This window comes from Corvus moneduloides, chromosome 4, assembly GCF_009650955.1.
Source record: "Corvus moneduloides isolate bCorMon1 chromosome 4, bCorMon1.pri, whole genome shotgun sequence".
Taxonomy (NCBI): domain Eukaryota; kingdom Metazoa; phylum Chordata; class Aves; order Passeriformes; family Corvidae; genus Corvus; species Corvus moneduloides.
Window position 1 is genome coordinate 34944557 of NC_045479.1, and position 17865 is coordinate 34962421.

A 17865-nucleotide genomic window follows, 5' to 3' on the forward strand; every position below is an offset into this window, starting at 1 on the left:
TCTATGTATAATGGTCTCTAGAAACTAGACTACAAAGTCTGATTTCTTGGCCTCTGGGAATATTATGCTAGCAAAATCAATGTCCAGGCTTTACATCTCATGATGAATATAAGAAAATTCTCAAGTAAAAGCTGAGTCTTTGCTTTTCAAATAGACTTGAGTTTCATCTCATAAAAATTTTACATGGCCTCATTAACAGCTGAAAATGATTTTTCTATGCAGTTAATGCTTTGATATTTAAAAAAAAGTCTCTTGTAAAAAGCCACCCTGAAGGATGCCTCTCCCTCTGTGGAACACTATGTTATTTCATATGAAACAAATGAAAAAGCATTCTTCCTTGTAACAATTGGAAAAGCCAGATGGAATCTTCTGTAAAATTCAATTCCCAAAAAGCTGGCCTATTTTTTGACAGATAACATATTTAATGAAAGAAATTAATTCACAGGATTCTGTTTTTCCTGTAACAATATTTGCTCAGTCTTTACACCATTTATGGCTTGCTCTCTGTCTTCTTTCCATTTAGTTAGGTAATAGATAAATGTAGAAAACAAAAGCTAAGAACCTTTCATTCTGGCACTAACAGATGGCAACAGTGGATAAAACACCATGAATAAAATAGAAAAATTTGGTATTTCTGCTTGCTAACTGCACCATAGCCAAATATCACAAGATTCAGTATTCATAATTATACAAATCTAGACCCTGTGAGGTACACAATCTCTGACCAACATTAACCACTTTGTAAATTGTAAGAAAGTTCTTGCTATAAAGAGTATGAAACTATTGCAGATATTGTCCAAGTCTAATTTGATCAACCATTAGTTTCTATTTCTGGTAATCAAGAATTCTGAACACTAGGAAAAATGATGAACTACCAATTCAAGTCTCCTTCCAAAGCTAACAGCATGGCTTAAATAGGTTAACATTTTTAGGAAAACTATCGTATGGTTTTCTGTTCCATCACTACCTATTTTTTGTGGGGTATTACCAATCTTAAAAACCTTCACATCCAAGAATCCCCATGTATAGGAAAACATTCCAATCATATACATGTCTTGTACACTGGAATCTAATTTTGGTTTCTTTCTGTACTTCTGTATCAAAAGAATCAGGCAGTGTAACTTAAAAAAAAATAAAAAGAAAAGCAGACTCTAGTATAACTTCAATTTATCAAAGTATCCTAACTCAAATTTTCATTCTTTGTCACAAACTTTAGAAAGAAGCTATCCTTTGGAAGCCTGAAGCAGCTCCAGCCCACACTTCCTCTCTCCTAGTTGCTGTTGCTAACCTGTGCAGTACAAAGGGGAGTCAGGACAGGAGGAAGGAGAAGTCTCATTTTGTTGTCCAGAGGTAGGAAAAAGACTTGGAGATAGGAGCTGGGTTTGCACTCCAGGCTTACCTCTCGGGGTTATTTCCCAGAACTGGAAAATAATTGAGTTTGGAAGGAACCTCTGTAGAGAAACTCCAGGATCACCTGGAGTCCAGATTGCTTTTGAGTATCTCCAATGATGTGCTAGTGCTCAGTCACCTTCACATTAAAGAAAAGTTTCCTCATGTTTGGAACCACCCATGTTTCAGTTTGTGCCCATTGCCACTGGGCACCACTGAAAAGAACATGGCTCCATCCTTCCCTGAGGTGGAGGTGGGATTGACCAGCCTGTAGTTTCCTGGGTACTTTTCCTTACACTTTTTGAAGATACAAGTGACATTTGCTTTCTGGCAGTCCTTGGGCATTTCTCCCAATTGCCATGACTGATCAAAGATTATCAAGAGTGGCCTCATGATGACATTAGCAATCTCCCTGAGCACTTGTGGGTGCATCCTATCAGGTCCCATGGATTGATGTATGTCCAGTTTGCTTAAGGATTCTCTGACCTGATCCTCCTCCACTATGGGTACATCTTCCTTGCACCAGACTTTTTCCATGGTGTCTGAAATCTGGGATTGCTGATGGACAGTCTTGCTAGTACAGGCTGAGACAAATAGGACATTTAGGGCCTTTGCCTTTCTATGCTCTGTGTAACTAGGTCCCCTGTCTCAGTGAGCAATGGGTCCATACTACTCCTACTCTACATTCCCTACTCTTCCTTTTCTTACTTGAAGCCCTTGTTTTTGACATCCCTAGCCAGATTCAATTACATTTGGGCTTTAGCTTTCCAAACTTCATCCGTTGGATGCTTGGACAATGTTTCTGTATTCCTCCCATGTTACCTCTCTTTCCTTCTACCTTCTTTATGCTTCCTGGGTTTTTTTTGAGTTTGGCCTTGTTTGTCCACACAGGAGTCCTGGTATTTTTGTGTGCCTTGATATTCTTTGGGATAGAGCTCTTTAGGGCTTGAAAGATGAGGTTTTTGATTTTGCTTAATGGAGTGTATATAAAATCCACAGAAGGGAAAAGGGAAAAAGCCATTCCTTACCTACTGACTTACCTACAAAAAACACATTCATGTGTGCGAGGCACAGTCCTAGAGGTACTTGGCTCACTTTGCAAATTACACCACCTGCAGTGTTCCTCCAGCCTTTAAACAGAGGAAGTTCGGAGTGCAGGTTTAAAGTGCCTCATCTGCCTAAAAATTGATTCAGACAATTTTAAGTATTTTAAAATATTTTTTAAACCCATATATCCCTAAGATTAGGTGCCTTATAGCACTTCAGTCAGTTAAGCTTGGGGACTTTTAAATGTATGTTTAGATATTCTGTTGAACTGGAACTCTAAAAAACCTTATAAAAAGGTGGACAACACCTTATAGAATTTGTCCTCATTTGTACATTGTACAGCATTTTTATGCCTGTTTTGTATGAGTCGCATGATTAAATAAGCCACAAAGCAATAACAAATAAATTCTCTTTTTTGTTTTTGAACTTGCGATCGAGAGATGATTCATGGTAGTTCATTAATCAGGCTGAGTTATTTATTTCACTCATTTCTAAGACTCATGTTGTAATGAATCCTTCACAAGAAAAACACATACTGCTTATGTTATAACTGTATGTGCTTAAGAGGGTGTTTGTGCTTTGCCGTTGCTTTTTAATCATCTTTAAATTTACTACTTCTTGTAATGGACACTTATGTATTTATAATAGTATTCTGTTTACTCCTTAGATTATTCGTGCCTGAGTGCCCTTACTGTAGAAAAAGATTTAATGAGCTTCAGGAGGATGGCACTGTAAAAACAGGAAAAATATAAAACAAGTTGCTGCATACTAATGTAAGCCTCTAGCTAAAACACATTATCCAAACCTGTGATGACAGTCCTCCTATGGCGTACCTCATTTTTCAATTGGATACATTTATTCCTAATTGTAGAGTATCTCCTTGCCTAATGTCTTTCTAAACGAACCACGCTGTAGCTAAGCATTTCAACAAAGCACACTCTAACCTGAATCTTTTATATGTAACAACTCCATGTATTAGCAGGCTCTTCTATTTCACATTCTGGCTTTCAGAAAATTCAGCTGTTTTGTCATGGTGACAATGGACAACTGCCACAATGAAATTCAATCTTCCCATATTCTTGTTTGAATTGGATGCATAATCCTATAATTTGCTTCAATTGCTTTTATTCGGGAAAACACAGATTTCACTTAGTTGTGTCTTTTTGGTAAAATACATTATTGTTCCTACCAGTTCTAACTTTATAATTAATCTTCACAATATTTTATCTAATTGTGTTCTCAGAGAACTCAATAACTTTTTTTTTGCTAAAAAAATGTGAAATCAGAATGTCCAGTTTGCCACAAAACTGAAATCTATTTATTTACACACGTGTTTTATATTTCCTATTTAATTCCTTCTCTCACTCACCTGCAAGGATTTTGAAATTTCTTGACGTTTTTTCTATTTTCTATTTGTGATCTGTAGGATTCCTCAAGTCTTCCCTGCTCTTGGTAGTGCCACACAGTATCCTGCAACTGGCTTCTAAAGTACATTAAATATGTTATCACAGCAAATCCTTTGATCCTGCATTATTGAAGGCTCAAAAAAAGTTTTTTTCACTTCCTGCTCTATTAATCAGGCCTCTCATCCTGCTGTCTTTGAAATGTAAAGTTTTTCTCCACTGACTGCTAAACAAAAATCTTCACAATGCATGCTGTAGCTTCACCTGTTCTTAAATTCCTTTAACTTTCTCCTGTTTCCTTTTGACTCAAAAATTTTGCAAACAAAGAAAAATGAACAGAATGAAATCACCTATACAGTATTCTCATCCACCATCTGTTGATGTTATTGCCTGCCTCTTCTTATTTCCAAAGGCTCTTTTTAATTGTCTTATCCTGTGGTAAAACACATTGAGATTGAGGCTACCCTATCCCTTGCCCTGGATAACCAAATACTTCTTCCTCCCTTGCACAGATAGGCTGGCATTGTGCATCTCAAAAAACAATGCCATTAAATGCCTGGAAGTAAAAGTGGGAGTTTTAGCTATTACTTGAGTTTGATACAAAATACAGTGTGCTACTTTTCACTTTTAAAGGTTTGTGTACACATCTAGAGGCTGCAGAGAAAGGCCTTTACTCCACATCATCATTATACTGATCCAACAAAAATAGCTTACATAAATTAATATAAAGATAATTGAGTTTAAGTAATGACATAAATGTTGTATAATTCTTCATCTTCCATTTTAAGTAGATCTGGAACAGCTCATGTTGGTCCATGGGTAAAGATATCCCAGAGATGCCAAAACCAAAGTTTAGCCACAGAAAAGCACAAAATTGAGGGTTCTATCCTCTACCCCATGTGCTGGAGACCTTGTCAGAGCTTTGTGTGATTTACAGCCTGAATCCTAAGCATTTTTACAGTGATCCATTCATGGTCCTCTGAAAAAGGTCAGTACCTCTGTGAAGATATGCTTTCAGAACAGAATGCCCGTTTTCTAGGAGGAAAGCTGACAGTATGGGGTGCTACTTCCATGTAATGCTACTGCAGGATTGCTTTATATGGCCACACAAAATTAGTCCAGGGCCAGAGAACCCACAAGCTGAAGTAGTCTCATGCTATTGCTCTCAAGCCATCAACAGAGGAATGTCATGCATCTACCTCACTTTTAAGTTTCTGATACTTCCCCTCCATAGGTGAAAAAGAGTTTAATCCCCAGGGTCCCTTAGCATCCTTGAAAGTGGTTATGAGAAGAACTGTGTGAGATGAGCTACTGAAAAGGGTTTTTTATTACCAGGCTCATATCTAATAACTTTATCATGGATGCCTACACTGTGCTAAGCCTTTAGAAAACTCTAGAAGAGACACGACAATATCAGTAGCATAACGAACAGGCAATTGATAGGACTCAGGAGACCAATGTTTACTGTTGACCTTCTAGCAAGAAATTTAAACTCTGTGCTTTAGCCTCTTCCTCTGTAAAATGCAGTCTTGACAGTTATCTCCCCTGGAAGTGTTTTCAGATCAGTTGGTAAAATCTGAGTTATTAACAATTGCTTCTGTGCAGCAGCATGGGGATCAATGTGCCCTGTGTGTGCAGGTTTCAACATCCTGAGTTTCTTTGCCGCTTCCATTAGTCACCATGGGCCATTGACATCAAGACTGGTTGAATAAATTTGTGCTAAAAGTAAAGACACCTCTGGCTGCTTTGCTTTCTATCTTTGTGCTTTCTGATATATGATTTTCCTCCTTCCACACTACTCACAACAATGCAGCCAGACTTGGAAGTAACTGTAATGACAAATGACTTCTCAGTTGTCATTTTAACTGGTTTTGACTTCTACATACATTTAATGCATTCAACAAAAAAATCTGAGTAAGAAGATTTAATCACAGGCTAGATGGCAAATCCACTGCTTTCCTCAGAACCAGCTGTATTAACAGGAAGGAAAAAACAGAATATGGTGTCACAAGAACACAGCCTTTTCCTTCACTTCAAAGCTTCGCTCTAAAATTCTTTTCTATTTCTCATCTGGGAATCAGGGAGTTTTAACAGATGAGGAATGGTTATTTATAAGTCACAGAATAAATTATAAACATAACCTACAATTGTAAGTGTTTTAATTATAGGGGAAACCAGCCATGTGTGCAGGGCTATGCAGATAGATATTCCAAACAGAAATGCATTATTGCAATAGTTTCTAGGACATCCTGTCTTGGGCAATAGAGAGTATATTTAAATTATTAAATCATGGGGCACAATGGGAATAGATAAATAGAATAAAAAAGCTGGTGCTGAGACCCTTACTGGCTAAAATACACTTTCTTTTGTTAAGAAAAAAAAATCATTTGGGGTTCCTTTCAATCTGATCCCAAACATTACTTTGGTAGAAGCTTAAATGCACTGAGTGCATCTTGGAGCATTTCTTCTGCTTTACCATCATCTGAAGGGAATTCCAACTGTCTGCCCAAGGTCTGGTCTGTCATGTGAAATTCCAGAAATCATCACAGAACACACCATCCTCAATTTCTTTGTTAAAATGTTACAGAAGTTTTGAACTTCAGACAGTGGTTCTGCATAAAATGATAAAATAAAGTCTGTATCGTCTGGTTTGGTGGTCCCAGCCTACCTTCTCTCTCTAACAGCACAGAAGTCCTACCCAAGGCCATGAACTGCAGCTAAATGCGTCCCTGGCCAACTGGTGCTCAGTCACTGCTCAAATGCACAACATAAGAGGGCACATTGTACTGAGTTGTTTTCTGATTGCTTAAGAAATGCCTTTCTGGTTGACAAACAAAATAAAACCCAGCTGTTAATTTTAAAGTGTGGATTTTCTCCTGGTTTTTTTTTTTTAACGAGTCACAACACTAGTAAATAAAAGTCATATTTCAGTGCAGTTCTTTAAAAGACTTTTTATAACAAAAGGCAGTTCCTTCCTGTAAATTTAATTTATTACCTACATTCCTCTTGCTTACTAATGCTAACCTGTTTTTATATCAACCAGTGGTCTTTTCAGTATCAGGGCATCTGATAGCTGCCCTAGTGTTGATAATGATGTAACAACCCAGTATGTTGATACCTTCTAGTTCTGATGGAAGAACGAAAGAAAGTGTCAAAGAAGTGAGAAACAGATTTTTTTCTGGCAAATCAGGCAGCTAAAGCTAAAGAAGTCAATAATTAAAAGAACAGATAATTGAATATGTTGAGTTGGACTGGTACAGAAGAGAAACTCAGTGAATCCTGTGCAGAAAAGGCAGAGACAGCATATCTGACCCTCCTTCCTATGTGCAAAGAACACAGAAGAAAACTAGTGATTCTTCAGCATGTATCACAAAAATCTGTCCAGCCACAATGAAAATTACCACAATCAGAAATATCTTTTCACTGAAACACATTTTGAAATAGAAAGAAAACTTAAAAAGCTCTTTTGTAGAAACAACTTTTTTGTTGCAATCTATGATTTTAGTATCTAAACTGGTGCAGTTTGATTTCTATTTGTGAGGAAAATGCTTAACTGCAAAATTGAATGTTATATTAAGATAGTTTTATAGGCAGTCATGGCAATTATTTCACTAACATTAAATCATCTGCTGCTGGTTTTTTTTTTCCACATGATATTTTTGTAGGCTATCTTTGAAACATTTATTATTCCTAAAAAAAGCCCTGATGAAGTGATCTGGACAGGAGAATATATTTGTAATCAAGCTTGCTTTTGGCTAGTATCTGCAAGATTTTATTTAATCCAAGTATAAGAAGTACAAAGCCCATCTACAAAAAGTAATATCTTTTTCTACTTTGGACATGATACGTAAAATATAAGGTGAATCCTAGTAATAGACAGAATTTCTGTGGAGCCCATAGCTGCAGAAATCTTTTTCCATAACATGAGGAGCCAGAGGTCATAATTGTTCGTCTCTTGGACCTAAGTTAGAAGCTGAGTACTTTTTAAAGCACTAACTCACTTCCCCAACAATACTAAGGGTACACTATGCTAACCATGAGAGCTCCACTTTCTACCTCTCATTACTAATGGTCAAAACTGTTAATGCATTCCCACTGGATCACTTTTATGGCCAAAGCACTATCAGGATACAGGATACTGCTTCACAGAGTTCTGCCAATGTGGAAATGAAGTGTTACTGTGTGTTTCTCACCAAATTAGATCTCCTGTAGTTTTTTCCTTTGAGCATCCTGCAAAATTTCAGAGCAATACACTGCATTGTCTCAGTTAAAATTACTGATTCCCATGATAATTTTGATATGAGCACTTCTAATGAATGTGTGACCTTTTCTGAACTACAAACCAAAGAAATTGTGGTCAATTAATCTTTAAATGCATATTTCATGTATTGGACAGCTGAGAAGAGCTGAGTTGCATATGTGTGAGTACCACAGAGTTCATCACTCTACCAAGGGCTGGGACAGAACTGAGCAGTGGGGTCTTAGGGCAACCAATATCAGCTGTTGGATGTTCACCTGGGAGTTCAAAGTATTCAGCAGTTTCCCAGTTACCACAGCACCACTGCCAGTTATAGGAGCTGCACTTGATCTACTTGTAGATGTATGTAGGACACACAGGTGGGTCACCTGTGATTTTGGTCTTGCTCATTGGTGTCAAGGAGAGTCTTGCCTACAAAAGAAGTATAGGATCATCCTACACCAGTAATGATCCATGGAGTTTATTTTCAAATCTGTGAAATAAATATATTAGATTTGGCTCAGCCCAAGAATAGGATGCATGCTCATTAGACAGAGGGGACTAGAAACACCCTAACATCCTTGCTGTCAGAAGCCCTTCAAATCCTTGCTATTCAGGGTAATCAGGATACAGGGAGGGATCTGGAGTAGCTTCTTTTAAAAGTAAATGTTGTGCGGCTGTAGATCATTAAAAAAAAAAAAAGTCATATACAAGGTTCTATGAAAATTAGTTTACAACATTTTAACTATATAAACAATGCACTATTCCTTTCCAATTTTAAATAGAAAACTTTCACTTACTTTATACTAGCATTATATATGCCAAATCAGTACAAGTATAATCCGCATTCTCCTTATTAAAAAATGAAGTTATTACTAAGTCTAGGCATTATTTAAGATTTTCATTTAAAAATACCAAAAACCCTAACTTTGAAATACAAAGTGTCAACAAACTACACATCCTTAATTATATTTTAATTTATTTGAATTTGAAAGGAATAAAAACTTTGATACAGCTTTTCTCATTCGGTATCCTTGAAGTGTTTGTAACAATGGAGTGGCTTGCTGCTTTGATATTGCTGCCACTTATAACAGAATTATCAAAACTCAAGCCTTAAAAATGTAGTTATTTTCCTCTAAAGTTAACAGTATAACCACTTTAAAAAAAATATTGCCATTTAAATGTAATGCAGTGGATATTTTTAATATAATGCACCATTAAAGAAGAAACCAAATCAAAATTTAAAAAATAGCCTTTGCTTATTTCTAAAATATACTCCATTATCCAGAAAGACTTAGAAGAAAAGTAATTTGAAATTATTTGAGAATCAAATAATTAAAAAAAGGAAAAGCAATGCAAACTGACTTCATAATACCATACTTCATTTCTATTCAGTCGTATAAATTCTTCTCTTTTTTTTTTTCTATTTCTTGTATATTATGTTTTGCTGGCGACTTATTTGTCCCAATTATAAACTCCTATGCTGCACTTTCTCCATGTTCTTTCTTGCAGAAATGAGTGTGTGAAAAGTTTTATTTAAGGTCATCAGAAAAAAAATAGCAAGATGCCCTATTTGAGTTTCTCATTTTCTAGTTATTTATGCTGTTTGCCTTATTTTATGAGAACAGCATAACAGAAATATTTTTCAGGTTCAAACAATATCTTCTAAAAATTTCTCTGGAATAGAGCTGCAGTGGTTCATCCCTTCTGAGTCACTCATGGCTTCTAAACACAGCAAAAATTGACCCTCTTGATTTTTGTTAGTCTCATTTTCAAGTTTCCTAACAATTCCATTGCACTGGAATATAGGTGGTGGTGGTGGGTTTTGGCAGGGGAAGAAGGGAGTTGGAGTTTATTCTGTTTTGGTTTGGTTGCATTTTTTTCACAAAACATTGGATAGCCTTTCTATGAAAAGATAACTATTTCCTTGTATCAAGCAGCACCAAATATTTATCATCAATGTCTTTTTTCCCCTTCTCTGAATCAATATCCTACAGTAATTCACAGTCTTTTCTACAGTACTTGGTCAATTATTTTCCATTCCCCACTTGAAAGTAGAATTTCATATTAAAGAAGTTATACCTTACAAATGTGAATGTTCTGCATTTGTAAGAATGCAGAGAAGAAGGGGTGGGGAAGGCAGACAGAGTGAAGGGTTTTTTGGTGGGTCTCAGTAAAAAAGACCCAACAAAAATGTCATACTAACATAGCTGGTTTAATAAGATAGAATACAAAGATTGATATAGAAACAAAGTAAATCTTGCATCCCATCGGGTTCTGGGAAGCACACTTTCAAACAGACCACAGATGGTTTTTCCCCCACTATGCAGATCCCATCTGTGAATATGTTCCTTCTCCCTTCCATGCTGTAGTGCCTTAAATTTTGTGTAACAAGTAAAGCCATGCATCTTCTCCTGACAGGCTGGACTGTTATCTCTGTCATAACGTCACCAGCATGCAGAACAGACCCATATGGGCCACTCCAAGAGATTTCCTTACAGCAGCTGGTCATGCTTAAACACAGGACCCGACACAGCAAACACGGCCTGGCTAAGATCTAACTCCTCAAATACAAGGTCTTCTGCAAGACTCCAAATATAATGAAGGACCCTGAGTTTTGTACTGATGATTTCAGACCGTTCCCCTAGTTTTATCAAAATAATACTCCATGAGAGCACCCAAGCCAACTATTCAAAAGTTGCCATGGCCTTCTATTCATAATGCTCTCATTCATTCACCTAGGTGAATAAGCATCATCTCCAAGGAAAGAGAGACATCACCTTTACATACAGTGCTTTTATGTCAACAGACACATATATAGGATGGTCTTCCCTGTCTGTCAAGAAAAATCAGAAAACCCACTTTCTTATTTATCACTTTTTGTTTTTAGTGTGATGGGGTAAAGGATACAGAAATGTGTTCATTTTTTCTTTTTGCTTTGTAGTGACTAAGAAAAAAATCAAAATAAGTATTCAGCTGGACTACAAAAGAATTCACTTGCTTTCTTAACATCTTGAGCTTCATTAACTTTCTGTCCCTTCAGGAGTCTAAGAAAGGCTACAGATACCCGTAAAAGCAATCAGTCCCAGTAACAGAATTGCCAATGTTATTCTTGTTTTTCAGGCTCAGAATAGTTCTCTGTTTAGCACTCAGAGACTGTCAGGTACCACAATAAATAAATGCATAAGAAATGACATCTCTGTAATTTGACAAAATACAAGGCAAAAAAAACCCAGAAGAAATCTGGATTTATACAGCAAATTCTGTAGTTCTGCTGAGAGAATAAACAGTACAGAAAGAGGCTTAAAGTTTCTTCTTATTGGGTGTAAATGTGTGTATTAGCCATTAAACTTCTGCTGCTGAAAAAGATGTCAAAAAACACAAACATGAAATGGAAAAGTAGCATGTGCATTTCCATAATCCATTCCAATGTGAAATAAGGAACAGAACAGCTTGTTGTTTGTTTGTTTGTCTAGTTGCTTGAGTCTAGTGGTAAGGGTCCTGCAGCATATATTTAGTACTAGTAGAATCAAGAAACAAGGCCAGCATGTATTTTATGTGCACGTATAAAAACATAGAGAAAATAATAATAAAAAAACCTTAGGAATGAAATGGCATTGAATTAAAACATACACCTTTACCTGCAATATCAACAGCATCAAAAGATATTAGAAATTAATGTAGAGTGCCATATAAACTACTAAAAAAAGATGTGGATTGTATAATTCAAAGAGAAAGAAAAGAAGGAAAATTGTTAGAACTGTAGAAGAGAATGGGTAGTGTAAGTCGGTTACTTAGATGTTTCCACATACCCTCTCAAAGCATAAAGATATATATCAGGTGCGAAAATGAAAGAAAACATGTATCCTGTTAAGGATCCATTTCATTCTCTCCCCTTCAAAAGAACAATTTTTTTCCAGGACAGAAAAATTCCAGTATTTCACATGCTTTTGCATAGCCAGTTTTTTGATACTTCATTTTAGTTCTGCCCATCCTCACTCCTACACATCACCACTAACTCCATGACTAATGAAAAATTTAGCAATTAAAGGACTGCCTACTGCATGTAATCTGAAAGCTATTTGTGTTACATGCAATGGTAACAACACAAGGAAACCTTTCACCCAACTCTGTAGAGCAGCATGATCAAAATATAGTTAGCCTGGGAACCAAGTATTTCATTGTTCACCTTGCTTCACATACCTCTGAACTGTAACACTCCTTATGTGGGTATGTCCAGTTTTGTTAAAGTACCCCAAAAGAAAGCTTATATCTGTATTTTAAACAGTCTTATACAGTTATCATAGTCACACTGTGATAGGACATTCGTCTCCCCCAGTAGCATCTGTTGAAGACTAGAAACACTTTTATATTTTGGGACAGTATTTTACTATACGTGGTCTTGACTCAAAAATAATTGAGCTGCTTCAACCCAGACTGACAAGATTCTTCTTTGCTTAGAAACCAGAAACAGAAAATTACAACTCAAGGGCTAATGAGTCACAAAATCATTACGTGAGATCAGGTTTTAAAGCAAAAAATATTTTGCAGCCTCAGTATCACTGTTACCCATGCAGGAATACAAGTTAGTAAAAACAAAGTTATAAGGCAGAAAAGCAGGAAAATCAAGATAGGCTGTTTTGAACCTATGCATCTGTAATAGCATCAACAAGTACTGCTTGTAGATCTTCTCAGCTGGAAAAAAAGAAAATGGAACTGTAACAGATTTTCTCCTTCAAAATCTATTCATGTTTCATTGTGGAGGCTTTCCATGAACATCTTTAGTTTGTTTCAGCATGAAGGTATCAAATACAGCATGAATGAAGGGAATGTTTAGACAGAAGCAGTAGCACAAACTCAAAAAAGATTTTGGTAGCTAATGTGGGGTGGAGGCTGAAATGCAAGTCTAATGCATTTATTGTTATCACTGTTCTGTGGGATTTATGCAAAAGTGGCAGACACATACATATGGGGTACTTTTACTAATAGTATCTTTCACTCAAAAACACAGTAAGTTGAGTTACTTCATTCTGCTGTTTCTATATTCCATTAGTTTATTTTACCAATACTCAAACAACGGAATATATTTGCAGTGCCAAGATAACCCTTAGGTGATCTCTAGCATCATGCTAGAAGATTATCAGGAAATCAAGTTTCTGCAAAACAAACAAACAAGAAAGTACTGAATTTTCATTCCCTGGCTGAAAGAAAGGATTTCAAACATGACAGCAAATCAAAAAGAATCTCAGTCTTTTCACAGAAGGTTATATGATGTAGTAATGATATAAGGAGTGTTGAAAGGGAACTAACTAAATGACATTCATTTATTTGGAAGTTAAAAGAAAATGAAACAATTGGTATTTCCACTTCAAGCATCTCAAGCTAACATTATCTTTTAAAGCCCTCAAGCCCTGCCACACAGATGCAGAGCTGCAAAATTTTATAACTCAATCAAGACCCTTCTGTTCTCTCATTGAAACAAGAAAGGAAAATGGAACTCTGTAGGGGATGCAGAAATGAAAAGTTCAAGAAGGCCATCAGCAAAGTGCCTGCTAGTTCCTAAAATTTCCTTTACACATTTCTTTTCAGTTTGCAGAGTATACCCATAGAAAGATTCTCATTAAGCACAATTGGGCCTGCTCCTCAGCCTGCATGTGGAAGAGAAACATTTTAAGCATTCAGGGCAGCAAATTTCCCCTTCTTCAGTTGTTCAGGGAATATTTTCAAGCTAAGGTACCATTATGATGTCAGCCTAGATAGGAAGTACAATCATGAGGAACAAAACGTAATATTCCTTTTTAATGTACTAAAGGGAGAAGCTGCACTGCTGCTAAGTGTTAGATAACCCAGTACCTTGCAAGAAATGTTTATTCTTCCATTTCTCTAGACAAATCTACAATGATACAGGCACATTTTTTCAGCTCCCAAACAGTTGGGTGCTTCTATCCCAATCAGAAGTCCTTTTAATGACCTGGACATATCAAGTTATTTAATATCAAGGACTTCAGAAGTTTGTTTCAGAGTGAAAAGCTCCAAAAGAATGATAACGTTACACAGATTCCTGAAATATTAAAAGTTGCTTTGTTCCGACATAGTATTTCCTTACTTCTGGGGCTGGCAGTTCCTAAGAAAGGAGCACCATGCATCATTATCTCCCTATGAGGCTATAAAAATATATAAATGGAGAAAATTTAAAATTTTGCATGAAATTTCTTCTTCCACTGCAGTAACTTTCATGACTTTATTTCTAATTATAAGAATCTTTAATCACACAGATTAAAGGGCACAAAGGTGTGTCATATGCCAGAGTTTGCCTCAGGTAGTGACAATACATCTTTCTCTTGTGCTTCAAATATCTGACTGTTTTGGATGATTTTCAAGGACAGCAATTACCACTTTAATTCAGTTACTACCAGTAGTGCTGTGAGTTCAGAAGGGCCCAAATTACTATCAGAAAATATCCTCCATCTTATTTTCACTTCTTCTGACAACCAGATTTAATGGCTTTCACTTTATTTCTATGACTGCAAATATGGAGCTCATTTAAAAATTCTGTCTCAGTGCAAAGTTATCTGCATGTCAACCTATCAGTCTTTCAAACTATTTCATAAATTCCATTGCAGAGATGTCCAGTAAGTACAGAACTGCTTGCAGAACAGAGATTTCTCAAATAATGGATTTCTTCTCTGGTTTTAGATCTTAGATTGAACTTCAAAAAGAATTTTGTTTTATAGATTTTCCTAGTTTGCATTGTCACAAATCAAACCCATTTTTAGTCATCTCTTAGTAACCTCTAATCCCTTTTGCTTCTTATTTTTGTTCATTTCCATATTACTGAGTTCTGAGTCTTGTAACCCAAGGTTTTGGGTGCAACATGTCTACAGCAGTTTCAGATGATGTAGCCAGTACTATATGAGTGATCACATACATTACAAGCAGAGAATCTCTATTAATTAGAAAACCCCTTTAAGTCAGAGTTGTTATATTTATATTCAAGCACCAGCACCAAAATGGCTCATGTAGAATAGCAAGTGATGTAAACACCTTCTTTACCTCAGAACCAGATCTTCATTGAGATGAGATATTCCCTTCACTTTCACAACTTTAAGGAGTTGAGCTCTAGTCTAGGCATGGCTTATGAAAAGAACACTGCCCGTTGCAAAAGGCCAACTTTGCCTACTCTCAGCATCATAATCACTACCTATCCTCCGTGGGTCTTTCTCACCAGTTTCTGTAAACCAAGAAAGTCAGCATAGTATCTGGGAAAGGAATTCTTACAAATTTATTACAAGTAGCATAGTTCTGACAAAAGAAATGTTTACTCAACTTTTCTGCTGAAATTTTTAGGAATATGAAACATACAAATGTGAGAGCAGCACTATAATTTGTGTGACTTACACAATGACGTGGGGATCAAGTAGACACAAAGACTACTGCTATGTCTGAGCATCACTGGGATGCACTTCTAGGAGGGAAACAGAAGCCTCTGCTCTCCCATTAACTGAGGATGTAAAGGACAGAGAGAAAGGTTTAAGGAAACAGCATGAACAGATTATATAATAAATTCTGTCATTCTTAACTGTTCAATGCCGATACAAACACAGTTAGATCTTGAAAGCAGTGAATAATAAATAGGCTTGATAAAATATACAGCAAAAGCATAAGGGATATTCTGAAAAAAGAAGAGACAAGAAATATATTATGGCCGCTGAATTTGAAGAAAATAAAACGTAAGCAGAATTATTTAGTCTGGATTTTTTTTACCTCTGATGAGGATTCTTAAATAGTCAGCTATATTTTAAAAATATTTTGATTGTGAAGTAGGAACCCATAGAAAGAGAGGATGAAAACAAGCAATATGGGAAATGAAGACAGGAGAACCTCTGAGCAAGTTGTGGAAAACTCTCTGTCTCTCCTGGAGGACTAGAAGACAAGGCTGCTTTCCTGCTCCCTTTTATTTAGTTTGGCAGCACACAAGTATGTCTAGTGTGACTGGGGTGGTCTAGGGTCTTATTATTAACATCTGTCCACCTGACACATCTACTATTAAAAGGTCATTCCAGCCTCTCAACCAGGAAGATTAAGGTACTCTAAGTGGGAGTATATGTCATTCTTTTTTGCCTGTGTGTTTTATTTTTTCTCCCTTGGCTACCAGCCAGGATTGCCATTTTCCTATTGCAGCCATCCAACCCAAATGCATAACATGATGGCTCACATCACTACTCATGATAGACCACAACCCCCTCTTCCTGACCACACAGGTCAGCAAAGACAATTTGCATAAAGAATTGTAATGTCAAAAGCAGGTAACCTGTACTGCTCTACCACCTCCACATTATTTTTATCTAGTTTTTCCTTTAGAAACAGAACAAGTCACTCACTACATAATAGAACTTGACTAACCCGAATTCAAAGGCATTGTGTGTCAAAACAGCACTTCTAATGAACTCTTGCTTGCTATCAAATTCTTCTACAGTGTACAATTGAAATTTCCACAGCTCTAAGGTTCCCAGTTAAATTGTTTCAGCTGTTCATCTTAAGAGCCACCCACTCATGAGTAAAAATGACTACTACAAAAATAAAATCCTGACAGAAAATTAATGAAATTCATAACTCCCAGCACAAAACTAGTGCTTTATTTTCAAGAGTAGCTTTTTTTCATTTACTATTTTACTCTTCCTCCATTAAATAAATATTAATTATGCTGTTTATCTATAGAACTGTTTCATTCTCTGTTACCCAGAGCTTTCAGTTGTGCTCGGATTTGCAATGAAGAGGAATGTTTTTAAGCAGAAATATATTTTTCCATATGACTTAAAGGTTACATAGAAAATAATTAAGCAGGCAGGAATCTGCCTGTATTTAATTATATCTATCAATCTGTCAGTCATACAGCATATACCTTTGTGTTCATTATATTATTTGATTGTGTTTGATGCTGTTAGGTTTCTAAACAGTATGTGCCATAAATAGTGTTGCCCATGGCACAAGTCTGTTGTGCAGTATTCAGGTCGCCCTGCACTAATCAGGTCAGCAGATTTGAAGTTGTCCTGTACCACAAATGGAAAAAAAAGATGTTGAAAACTAACCTTTCTAGTGCTGACCAGATATAGCAAAATAGTTGTGTCCCATAAGAAATGATCCCCATCAAACAACAGATTCTATGTACAAAATTTCTTGTTATGCTACATCCTTATTGGGATAAAAAAACATTTTACGAAAAAAATGAAGGAAGGATTTATTCCAAAGCCTGTTAGTGATATATGCAAAGAGCCTTTATGAGTCAGAATGCAAAGTTTGCTCCCTGTTAGCTTAATTTGTCAGCCAAGAGGTGCTCTCAAGCTCTGCTAATCAAAAGATTGAAATGGAGCTTTTGGGATCAGGCTGAGCCTATTTCTCAGAGATGAGAGAATTTAGTTGAGTTGCCAGACCAACTTTCATATCTTTCTTCCAAAATACAGTTAGTTTTGACCCTTTGCCACTCCAGCAGTGTGAAATCTCAGCACAATGCAAGACAAATTAGACATGCAAATGCCTATTAATAAGACAGACAGGTAGGTGTGTCTCTTTCAAAGGAAGATTACCGTGGTTTCTCAAGGGCTTTATGGACTTCAGAAGCTTATTGCTGAAAATATAGTTTTCTAGTTATTTAAAGGTTAGATGACAAATCAGTGAGACAGTTGGCTGTATGAGGAATAATTTTTTTTCAAACAGATGTCTTCTAATGCAATGATTTTATCATCTAATATAATTTTTTTATTTGCTTTGTTTAGAAAGTTAAAAATATCA